Raw genomic sequence first — 12,679 nt, forward strand, 5'->3', positions numbered from 1 at the left:
AAGAGACAAAGAGGCCAAACAACAAAACAAACAAACAACCCCCCCCCCCCAGACAACAATAGACTAGACACAGCAAGTGCAGTTTCTGCCTGGCCCGGCTGCTGCCGTGGGACTGCCAAGTCTCCCGCATTTGGCTAGAGACTTTCTCTCTCACCCCACTCCCACCCCATCCCCCCCAGCCCTTTCTGTCTTTCTCTCTGTGTGACTCCCTCTCTGTGTCCCTCTCTTGGGGTCTGGCTCTGTTCTGCTTTTGCTCTCACTTGATGTCACTCTGCCTCGGACCTTCACGTTCCCTCTCCCTCCCTCCCTCCCTCTCTCCCTCGCTTTCAAGGCTCTTCGCTGCTTAGCATGCTCTGCCCTGTATATATTTATTGGCTGGGCCTTTTCGGTGGCATCTCCTAGCGGCCTCCTCAGAACTTGTTTCTCTGGGTTGTCACGCTGGCCTGTTTTGTCTTTTGTTGGCAGGAGGATCCCGAGGTCCATGTGCACTTCAGTTTTCACCCGTTCCTGGTGTTCAGGTCTTTGCTCTTTTTCTATAAGGCTTTGGGCACACTCTGTCCCCCTGCCCCTGGCGGCTCTTTCTCTGCTTCTTGGCCGCTGCTTGGGCCTCTCATGCATGCCTGCCTTTGCTTTCTCTCGCTCCCTCTCCAGCAGCCAGTATCCACCCCCCACCCCGTGCCCCCCACAATCCAGCCTTTTCCTTCCTCTTCCCTTCTCTCCACCAAACTTTAATATAATACTGTAAACATCTTTGCCTGGCGATTGGACTTGTCTTTGTAAAGTGAATATAAACCCTTGGAAAGTATGGAGCAGAGAAAGAAAGGGAAGGATCAATCAACGGAGCCTGCAGACAGCAGAGGCTAAAGCATGGAGCCGGCATCCCTGCCAACAGCCCCATCCCTTTCACACTTTTTTTTTTCCCCTAATAAACACTTTTGTGATAGCATCTCCTCCTGAAGCATCTGTGTCTGCTCCACGGAGACACGGGGTGGGGGGGAACCTGGTCAGGGGTCCCCTCCACTGGGCAGCAGGTGGCCAATGGGAAGGGAGGTGGAGCCTCATCACTTGCATTTCCACCCCCAGCCCCCCTCCGCCTCCTCTCAGGAAAAAACAAAAAGGTAGGGGCCCCTGGCAATGGGGGCAAGGTCTTCAATGCTTCTTTAAGAGGAGTTTGGAACAGTTGCTTGAAAAGAAGCTTCTCCAAGGATGGCTGTTTCAAAAGCAAAGTGGGGGATTTCAACTATCAGAAGGTTATGGGTAAAACAGGGCTGAACTGTTTATTTAAAGGAGATCTGAGAATTCTCACAGTTGGTGGTAACAGGGTTGGCAAAATAGTGGCATTCCCTCCTCAGCAACTCCCCCCACCCCAAATAAAACAAACCATGCCCAGTGGGCAACAGAATCAGGACAAATGATCTCCCTTGACCTCACCCCTTCCTCTCTTCCTCCTTTCTTCAGTGATACACAGGCACAGACAGATAAAAACAACACTGGGGGCAACTCTGAAGGGAGGAAAACATTTAGCCTGAGAAGATTATGAAAAGCAGAAATATAACAGAGGAAATGTACCCTCATTGTTTGGTTGCTTGGTGACAAGGACAGTATTAAGAAACACTGATGTGATAAAACACATAGGCAAAGGCATAGACACAGGTGTATATGTATGTATATTTAGTTGGTGGAGACAACGTATGAGGAAAAGGGAGGAGTTTTGAAATCAGACAAGCCTGGTTTGAATATAACCCGGCCACTGATTAGCTAGGCAACTCTGCCTACCTCATAGGGATGTTCTAAAGATTCAGTGGAAATGCATGTGTGAAAAAGCCAAAAGTAATGTCTGGCAAGCAGTCTGTGCTCAAAATGAGTCCTCCCTAACTAACTTCCTTCCTTCCTTCTTTCTCTCCTTCTCACTCCACTGGCTTCCTCCCTGAGCTTTCTAAGGTGCAAGCAAAGCGGAAATCATCCAAATTGCCCTGATTTTAAGATCCAAAGAGACACTTGACTGCTTTCTGAGTCCCAATATAGGAGCAGGGCAGACCACGCCATAGCCCACTCCTTCCATGCCCAAATACCACCTGGGCTAATTTGTTCTTGGATGGCATTATTTGGCTCCATCATTGCAGTCTCTCCCCTAGAGTCTTTGTTTCCACAGTTAAGGGGGAGAGAACCTTTATCCAAAAATCTAACCATTTACATGTTTTTATTAGAGACTGTGTGCCCAGAGACCCTTTGTTTGGGGGCATGTATTAAAAATCTCACCCTGGCCAAAAAAAAAAAAAAAAAAATCTAAGAAGGGAGAAGCAGAAAAGAGTATGTTCTAATGAACTGTGGTCCTGACCCATAACTTCTCAATTGAGAATGCTGTTTTCTTGGTATTTTGACCTTGTCAAAATGACTGATTTTTTTTCCCTCCAGACTAGTCCCTCTCTAGCTAAGCTGTTTCTTGGGCAGTGTTTTGGGAGGACACTTCAGTGCATCTGGAAGCATTCATTGGCGGGGGCGCCTGTCCTGACCCTCCACCAATGCCTGTTGCCAGGTGCCTCCTTTTCCTATTTCCCCAAAGCTGAACCAGGTTGTAACAGCAGCGGGCAAGCCTGTGGTCCATGCTGGCTGGCTGGCTGGGGTCCCAACTTCAGTTGTTGAGAAGGTGAACATGTGAAAAATGTTCCCACCATAAGCTTCCTTTTTCCATGCGTCTCACTGTCTCTTGTACAGATCCTCCATTTCCACATTTCACTGGCTTCCTGTTCGTTTTCCTGTTTTATCTCAGCCTTCGCAACAATTGAGAGGCACTGTTATTGGAGCACATTATGGGAGGGTGGGTAGTCCCTCACGGCCCCTCCCCAACATTTCTTCTCCTCTTTTTCCCAACATCAGGCTTCTGCTACTTATGACCAGGAGGTGGAAATTTGTTGTGTCTTTCTCCCTCTTGAGGCATCCTAATTTCCATGTGGCACTTTTCTGAGAACTACAAAATAGAACTTTCTGTCCTTCCTGGAAGCACCTCTTTTCACCGCAGATTTCAATTCCCATGCACTAGATACCCTTGGGCAGTGAACAACCTGCACAACCAAACGTGAGCTCTCTGAATTTCCCTCTTTGACAGGTGTGAGTATTGCTGGACACTTAGTCATTTAGGGATGTTCCCTGAAAATGGAAAAGACCACAGAGTGTGATGCCAGAAGACTAGCCGCCTCTGAAGCCTTCCAAAGCCTTGTCTTTTATTCTTCTCGGGCTCTTGTCCAGGAAGAAGCCTGAGACTATGTTTCCTTATTTTGCTTTGACCTACATTCTTCATCTGCTAAGGCTTCATTGCCATACCAGCGGCAGGAAGCCGTTTGTTACTGCAACGGGTATAATGGGTATTAATGTCTAAATAAGCAAACCCCTACACACTGGTAAGTCCTCTGTTCTTTGCTTGACTTTGCTTCAGTGGACCAGCCTTTATACCAAACCAGTTACTCACTTTGGGACCGTCTGAGAGCTTTAAGTTGGCATTCCTGCCTACACAGTTAAAGTCCAGTCTGGAAAAATTGCCAGGTTAAATACCACCACCAGATTAATAGATTCCAAACTACATCATTCTGAGTTGGCAATGTAATTCACCTTCCTCCCAAGGAAAAAGTTTGAAGAGCATTCAGTTTCCTGTTTAAGAGAAAGCTTTGCTCCTAATTGCGAAGTTACGGTTATTCTGCAGTGACCCCATTCTATAGAACAAGAAACGTCCCAATTTAGGAGTCTTTGGAAAAGCACTTTATCCTCAGAGGTGGCTCTCGACCCTGGCAGCATTAGAATCACCTGGGGAGCTTTGAAAAATTACCGGTGCCTGGCTTCTCCTCAATCCAATTAAAACCAAATCTCTAGGGGTGTGGTATGGGCATCAGTATTTTTTAAAAGCTCCCCCGGGGTAATTCTAATGTTTGGCCAGGTTTGAGAACCACTAATTTATAGGTGGAGAGAACAGAGCATTATGGTGAATAATGCTCATTCCATTAATAAGTATGTAAAGAACTCCCACTGTAGGAGATGTTTTGCTGGATGCTGATGAAGTTGATGGACACTGCTCTGCCAGTTTAGGATTTAGTGGGCAGATGCTAACTAATGTGCAGGTGTCTGAACAGAACCTCTGGGAAGTATGATCGACTGGGCTTCGGCAAAGAACACGAGACAGGAAGTTGGAGCCCAAGTTCCACGTCGGGTTCTAGCACTAACTAGGGAAGTGACCTGGACAAGACTCGTTACTTCTTTGGGTCTCAGTCTGATCATCTGTAAAAGGAAGCAGCTGAAAAGCGAACTCTGTAATTTGTCTTGGTGTACTCCAGCCTTCCGGGGTGTTGCTAAATTCTCAGAAACCCGTAAGCGGAGCCAGACAATTACCAAATTCTTTTGGAGGCTGGCTGACTTCACTCATGCGTACTCCTGACAACCGCTCTTCTGATGTCCCACCAGATCCCTTTCCAAACCCCTAAGTCTCAGAGTGTTAATTTTTAAATAATACTGGGCTCTCTTAATTCTCTCCCCCGTCTCTTACAAATTAGCAGATGAAGGGAATGGAGTGGTGGTAATGTCTACGAGCGGTGGATAATGACTAACAGAAGTTTATCCAGTTGGATAAATGTCTAGTGGATTGCTGCTGGGGTCAGTGTTAGTTCTGGTCTTAATTAACATCTTCATTAATAGTGTGGGAGAGGGAATAAACAATAGCTAATGATATTTGCAGATGGTAGTAAATTCAGAGGTGTTGCTACTACCAGTGAGAGCAACAAGAGCCATGGGGATATCAGAGATGTGAACAAGAAGTGATTATAATGATGTTTGTTCTGGAAAAGGCAGAATGGAACGTTTGGGGAGGGGGAGTGACAGTGGAGGGTGAAAAATGCTAAAAGAAACTATCATTTGCAGCTTGGGTAGGCATTTGGCAAACGAGGCAGCTAATGGCCTTACAACTTCAGTTGCATATACTGGGATGGTTGCTCTAAGCAACAATAATAATCAGAACACGAATAACAGTAATGACAGCCAGCATTTATTGGGTGCTGACAATATGCCAGGTAAGGTTCTAAGTGATTTACGTGGAAGTGATTTTTTAGCCCTAAAATCAAGGTGCAGCTCTCTTAGGTACTCCTAAGATTCTTGCTGTGGTTCATGGATTTCTAGGTGAACTCAAGGGCAAATGAAGAGTATACAGAGGAATGGGCAGGTCAAGTGTGCTGTGTGCTCCTTCTCCAGGCTCAGGAGCTGAATCTTTCCACCTTTGATTTTTCCCGCCCTAACCTGCCTATCAGCCTTTTCTTCACTAGGCAATTGCTGGATGAATGTGATTGATGGGGTAGACAGAAAAATCTTGCCAAAGCTAAGGAAGGGAGGAAGAAGGAAGGAAGGAGAGAGGAAGAAAACTAAAACTGATTGCACACATTCCATAAGTCATCCAGATGCAGAAGGTGCAGCGTTAGGTACATTTCACAGGCTTTCCTATTTATGGATCTAATGCTCACAATGACTTTCTCATAGTTCTCAGCGCTCACTTGGATTAATGAAAGAAAAGACTCAGAGAGGCTGGGTCACTGGCTGTGAATGCACAGCTGATAAGGTGAGGGAGGCTCACGCTCCAGTTGGTTTACTCCTAAATGCACGTCCTTTCCAACCATCGATGCATATTTTCTTTTCTTTCAATGTAGCCCTGCCCAGTTAATGACAACACACAGTCACACAGAGAGAGCCAGAAGGTAGAAATATTAAGAAGAGAGTAAACACAGAGGAGCAGAGGGACCAAGGGAAAGTAGCCAGGACACACATCCACTGCCCAATCCAATCCGATTGAATTATTTATAATTATATTTTGAAATTAGGAAAAATGGAATTTGCAAACAAGAAAGGCTTCAAAACAATGGAACCCATAATAATGTGGATTTGACCTTGAGGGAATTTGGCAGAGAACATTCATGTCTGAGACGAAAGCAAACTGAAAAGAAAAACATTTGAATGCTGTAAAAGCCAAGACTCTTCTTGGCAAATGTGAAGCCCAGGGCCAGATGGATGCCAAAGGTCTTCAAAATTATATCAGAGGAGCTTCAGGAAGTTGGAAACATGTGGCCTGGGCATGCGGTCTCCCCCCACCCCGCCCCCGCCACACAGCCCACGCAGGCCCCCCATCAACCTCACTCTGAACTGGGGTTCCGATGCCAACTCAGGGTTAGCACTAGGAACTGAAATTTTTTAAATCATGAGATATACATTTCAGAGTAGATGCATAAAAGGTATAGTTCAATAAATATAAAGTAAACATCAGTGCAAACATGACCCAAGTCAAGAATGGCAACACTGCCTGGAACTCAAGAAGTCCCCTTCCCAATCATCTCCCTCTCCTGAGAGGTAACCTTATCCTGATTTTTCTTACGATCATCTCGTTGCTTTTTTTAATTTTAGTTTAGTTTTAGCACTTATGTGGGCCTATTTTTGAACTTTTCATATAAATAAAATCACACTGCATGTCCTCTCATATGATTTGCTTCTTTCTTTCAACCATATGTTGTGTATAAATAAACAACAGTGTATTTAACCACTCTACCTTTGCAGGGATGTTTAGTTTGTCTCCAGTTTGGAGCACCCACGGACCATTCTGATGTGAACTTCCTGTGCACATTGCCTACTGCACGTGTATAGGACTCTCCCCGAGGAGGGGCCAGAAATCTACCACCCACACGCCAAGCAGGCCCCCCGCTTGTTCTTGTATGGCCTTCGAGCTAAGAAAGGCTTTTACATTTTTAAATGATAGAGGAAAATAAAAGGAGGAAAAATATCTCATGATATGTAACAATAATACTAAATTCAAATTCAATGTCCAGAAATATAGTTTTACTGAAGCACAGCCGGGCTCCCTCTCTCTGCATCATCTGTGGCTCCTTTCCAGTAACATGGACAGAGATGAGTAGGTGCACCAGAGACCTGGACGACCCACAGAGCCTGCAATCTGGATGGGCTACAGAATATTTAGTTTAAAATGAAAGTTTAGGACCTCGCTTAAAGAAAAAGCTATCAAGAGTTTCAATGTGGGGGTGGCAGAGCATGAAACCAAGCACAGTGCCTTTCTAAGCATGTGGCATTGTGCAAATGCATCATCGGTCCAAGCTCGGGAGGCTGGCCCCGCCTGAAACATCTGGTCCTTTACAGAAAAGGTTTGCTGATGCTGTTCTAGAGCATATTCCTAGAAGGGAAATTACAAGGATCTTAGATAAAATAAGATGCTATGTACAAAACAATGGGCACAATGCCTGGGACCTTGTAGGGATTACCATGAATCAGAGGCTCCTTTCCTGCTCACCTTTCACTTGGGCTCCCCTCCACCCCCAAGAGGTTGGTGGGTAGAACCTCTTTCCAGAAAGGTCAGATTCTCAGCTGACTGTGAGTCACTGTAATCGCGGATGACCAGTTGGCTGTATATCATCACCACAACTGCACTCCCTTTGGGGTCCATGCATTTTCATAAAAGATCTTTGAGTAAAAATGCTGTCTAAGCCCAAAGGGGTGGAAGAGTCAAAATCCATAGGTGTTATTTCCAGCTCCAAGTAGGAAGAGTGTCTGTTTAAACAGATTCAAGGTTTCTTAGTGAAAACTTGTTTAAAAACAAAGCACCAGAAGAGTCATTCAAAAGAACAGAAGAGTTCATCAAAAGACAATATGAAAAGTAACAAATTAAGAGAAAGAACACTATTTGATTTCAAGTGTGACTATGATGCTACAGTAACTAAGACAGTGTGTGTGTGTGTGTGTGTGTGTGTGTGTGTGTGTGTGTGTTATTGGTATCAAGAGAGACAAACGGGTCAATGAAATAGAATAGAGAGTCTGGGAAATAGAGCCATGCATATATGGACAACTGATGCTCAACAAAAGCACAAAGGCAATTCAGTGGAGAAGAGAGTCTCTTCAGTAAATGGTACTGACACAATTGTATATCCATACGGGAAGAAATGAATTTCACTCCATACCTTATACAATATACAGAATTTACCTCGAAATGGACTCAATGTAAACCCTTAAACTATAAAAATAAGCAATAGGGAAAAAAATCTTTGTGATTTTGGATTAGGCAAAATGTCTTATATATGAAACCAAAAGCAGGATACATAATTTTGACCTCATGAGAATTTTAACACTCTAGTCTTCAAGCGACCCAGTTTAGAGACTGAAAAGGAAAGCTACAGTCTGGGAGAAAATATTGCAAATCAAATATATGATAAAGGACTTGTATCCACAATATACAACAACAACAACAACAAACCTTCAATAACTCAACAGTAAGAAAACAAGCGGCTCAATTTTTTAAATGGGCAAAAGATTTTGAACACTTTACCAAAGAAGATAGAAGAATGGCTAATATACACCCCAAAACATGCTCAACACAGTCAGTCATCAGAGAAACAAATGTTAAAATATTAATGGACCATATCAAATACCTATTAGAATGGCTAAGAACAAAAGGGTTGCTCATACCAAGCTGGTGAGGATGTGGAGGAACTGGAACTCTCGTACATTGCTGATGAAACTGGAAATTGTCCATCACTGTGGGGAATAGTTTGACAGTTCCTTAAAAAGTTAACCCTTTAAAGAGATACTGACCACATGCCCAGAAATTTTGTTCATAGGCACTCACCTGAGAGACATAGAAGCCTATGTCCATACAGAGACTAGCACACAAATGTATGTAGCAGCTTTATTTGTCATAACCCCAAACTGGAAACGGTCTAACTGCCCATCAACAGGTGATGAGTAAACTGTGATATAACGTACAATAGAACACCAGTCAGTAATGAGATGAGATGAACTACTGAGACACACAACAACATGAAAAAATGTCACAATACACTGAATGAAAGAAGCCAGAGTGAACAACAGTACAAGCTGAGTGATTTCATTTACGTAGAATTCTAGAACATACAAACCAAGTCATAGTGACAGAAGCAGATCAGTCTTGGCAGGAGAGAGGGATTACCAGGAGGCACAGAAAACCTTTTAGAGGTGATTGAAATGGTTCCTATCCTGACTGCGGCATAGTTTCATGAGTGTACACATGAAACTCATCAAATTTTACACTTCAAATATGTTCAGTTTATTTATTATTCCTTAATAAACTCATCAAATTTTACACTTCAAATGTGTTCAGTTTATTTATTATTCCTTAATAAATTTGTTTTTTTTTTTTCAAAAACTCACACCCCCAAAAATAGTACAACATTAAATGAGTGAAACTGCAAGTCACAAATTGGGAAGAGGAATCTGCAGCAGATAGAGGGGACAAAGGTCTCACGTCCAAGATGGGTAGAGAACTCCTACAAGTCAGTAAGAAAAACCAGGAGAGCCCAACTAAAACTATGTAAAATATCTGAACAGACATTTCACAAGACAGAATATCCAAATGGCCAGTAAACAGATGAAAGGCAGCTTAACCTCATTAGTCACCTGGAAAATGCAAATTAAAACCAGATGGCAATATCACTCTACCCCAGAAATCGAAAAAAAGACTGAGTGTACAAAGTGTTGGTGAAAACGTGAAACAATTAAATCTCTCATACACTGCTGGTGAGAGTGTAAATTAGTACAATCACTTTGGAAATTTATTTGGCATTATCTGCTAAAATTTTTCATTGGCTACTTCATCACCAGGAAATTCTACTCCTAGGTTTATGCCTAAGAGAATGCATACATCTGTACACTGTACACTGGAAAACATGTAGAAGAAAGATTATATTCCCTGTATTTGTGTTGGCTCTAAACTGGAAATAACCCAATGATTGTCAAGTACACATTAGAAAAATTGTGTTGTATGTATACAAAAGAATTCCATACTGCAATGTGGAAAAAGAAAGCAACTTTTTTTGCAACAGCAGGAAGGATTCTCACATGAAAAATTGAACAAAATTGTTCAGACATAAAAGAGTAAATATCGTATGCTTCCCTGTATACAAAGTTCAAAAACAGAAAATATAAGCGTGTGTTGTTAGGAATCAGAATGGCAGTTATCTTTAGGAAGGATGGTGTGGGTAGTAACTGGCAGAGAATGGGGTGGGGTTTCTGGATTGCCATTAATTTCCTGCTTCTTAAAATGGATGATGGTGATGTGGGTTATTCATCTGGCTGTGTACTTATAATGTGCACTTTTCCACACGCCTGTTGTAGAGAGGTTGGTTCTCTTCATTGCTATATAATGTTCCATGGTATGACTGGATAATTTGTTTTTTGTAAAACCGGGAAGAGGGATTGTGGGGTGGTCACTTCGGTGGTCCCGTTTAGGCATCCGAAGAATGAACCCGACGGCTGAAGTGCCTCCTTTCTCCTTAGTGACAACGTCTGAACTGGCCTTCAGTGTTGCTCTGTCGTTGTGCTAAGGTTGCCCACATTTACGGCTTCCTGTTAGGGAATTGTGCATCCTAGAATGAGCCCCAGGGGAAAGAGGAGCGATTTCAAAGCTGGGCAAAAAGCCACTCTGTTGGGGGGAGGGGCATGCCAGGGAGAGGAAAACGTTAGCATAAAATTGGTGGCTAAGAGCCAAGGGTCTGGAGCCAGACTGCCTGGGTTCAAATCCTACCTCTGAAACTTGGAAGCTATTGACCTTGGGTTAATTATTAACTTTCTCTGTACACTACTTTTTCGTCTGTAAAATGGAAACAATACTGTACCTGTTACTATAGGATGGTTCAAATTAAGAAGATTTAATGAGTTAAGATGCCTCCTAAGTGCTACAATGTGAAAATGGGCATAAGTCAGCTTGAAAGGGAAAACGCTGCTCTAAGTTTTCAGGCTCACAGGAGGCTGCGAAGGAGAGCCCAGGATGGGTCTAGATCAGCTGCCCGAGCTCCACAGCGCCCCTCAGAGGCTGCTCCCTCCCCTCATCCTCACTAGGTGCCCTGGTTGACTGTATATAGCAAAAAGCTTTACACATTTCTCTCTTTCTTTCTTTTGATAAACATCTCTCAAGGTTTTGAGAATTCTCAGACCATCCCTTTGACCTCACAGGGAAGCCTAGCCAGCGTCCGAATTCAGACCACCACCACATAAACCCTATATCTCTGTTAGCTCCTCTCCCCCTCCCCATTCCACATCTCTCTCCTCTATGCTAGAAAATTGTTCGGTTTGTTCACACTCTACATCCTGGACATAACCGGTGCTCATTTGTTGCCTCAAGAGTTACAGCATCCTATTCCGTCGATGAATGCTGCTGTGTGTGTTGATGGGTTTTGAGGTGTTCTCAGTTCTTATCACTTGGGTAGCATCTTTCTATGCCTGTCACTAGACCAGCCCTTCGGACACTTTCCAGAGGACAAGAGCAGGGTCTGAGGTCTCTCCCTAAGCCAGGACCCACTGTGGGGCAGGCACTCTATCATGTGTAGGAAGGGACACTTGCTCAAGATGCTACCATATCTCCTACCTTTCTAGAGAGCACCTGGGAGTAAACTTGAGATAGAAACTGCCTCCCAGAAACTTCAAGCCAAACCACAGCCTCCTTTAGCATTAGGGAACTGGAGACATTGTGCTTTTTTTTTTTTTTTCCAGATTCCACATGTTGTTATATCATATGATATTTGTATTTCCCTGTCTGTCTTACTTCACTTAATATGATCATCTCTAGGTCCATCCATATGGCAGTATTTCATTCTTTTTTATGGCTGAGAAATATTCCACTGTGTGTATGTGTGTGTATGTATGTGTGTGTGTGTGTGTGTATATATATATATATATACACACACACATATATATATATATACCACATCTTCTTTATCCAGTCATCTGTCGATGGACATTCAGGTTGTTTCCATGTCTTGGCTATTGTATATAGTGCTGCTGTGAACACTGGGGTGCATGGATCTTTTGAAATTAGAGTTTTTTTCTGGATATATGCCCAGGAGTGGGATTGCTGGATCATATGGTAACTCTGTTTTCAGTTTTTTAAGGAACCTCCGTAATGTCCTCCACAGTGGCTGCACCAATTTACATTCCCACCAACAGGAGAAAAGAGGGTTCCCTTTTCTCCACACTTTCTCCAGCATTTATTGTTTGTAGACTTTTTAATGATGGCCATTCTGACCAGTGTGAGGTGGTACCTCATGTTAGTTTTGGTTTTCATGTCTCTAATAATTAGTGATGTTGAGCATCTTTTCATGTGCCTGTTGGCCATCAGGGATACCGCTCTTGATTTTTAAGGTATACTTGCAAATAAATGCTATGTGCCAGGCTCAGTGACACTCAGAGGGGCACTGGGGTCTGTCATTGTCACAGACCATGTTACCTCTTGTTTATCATCTCCCACCACGTTAGAAGGACAAGGACAGAGACAAAGAATAATCTGATAGTCAGATTCAGGAAATACTTATGAAGAAAGAACTACATTTCAGACACCTTCCTCTCTAGTCTGACACGGGATATTTTCTGATCCCCAAACAACCACCCTGACACAGGCATTATTTTCTTCTGCTCTTTTTGAAGGTGTGGAAAACTTGGCTAAGAATTATTTCATGCCTTGCCCAGAATCACATAGCTTTTATGCGGCCAGGTCAGGATTTGAACCCACAACTCCAGTGCCTGTAAGTCCAAGTCTAAAGTCTCTATTCCATTACCTTCAGAACATGCTGGAGAATGAAAATAACCCTGTTACTTTCTGTCATGCCTTGTTTTCGACCCAAACTGG

General features: G+C 43.3%; 1 long non-coding RNA gene across 1 annotated transcript in view; it reads right to left on the reverse strand.

Moving 5' to 3' along the window:
• LOC123613593 (uncharacterized) overlaps positions 1 to 12,679 on the reverse strand; it is a 40,731-nt gene that overhangs the window by 13,290 nt on the left and 14,762 nt on the right. The window lies entirely within an intron of this gene.

The sequence above is a fragment of the Camelus bactrianus genome, chromosome 4 (genome assembly GCF_048773025.1).
Source record: "Camelus bactrianus isolate YW-2024 breed Bactrian camel chromosome 4, ASM4877302v1, whole genome shotgun sequence".
NCBI classification, from domain to species: domain Eukaryota; kingdom Metazoa; phylum Chordata; class Mammalia; order Artiodactyla; family Camelidae; genus Camelus; species Camelus bactrianus.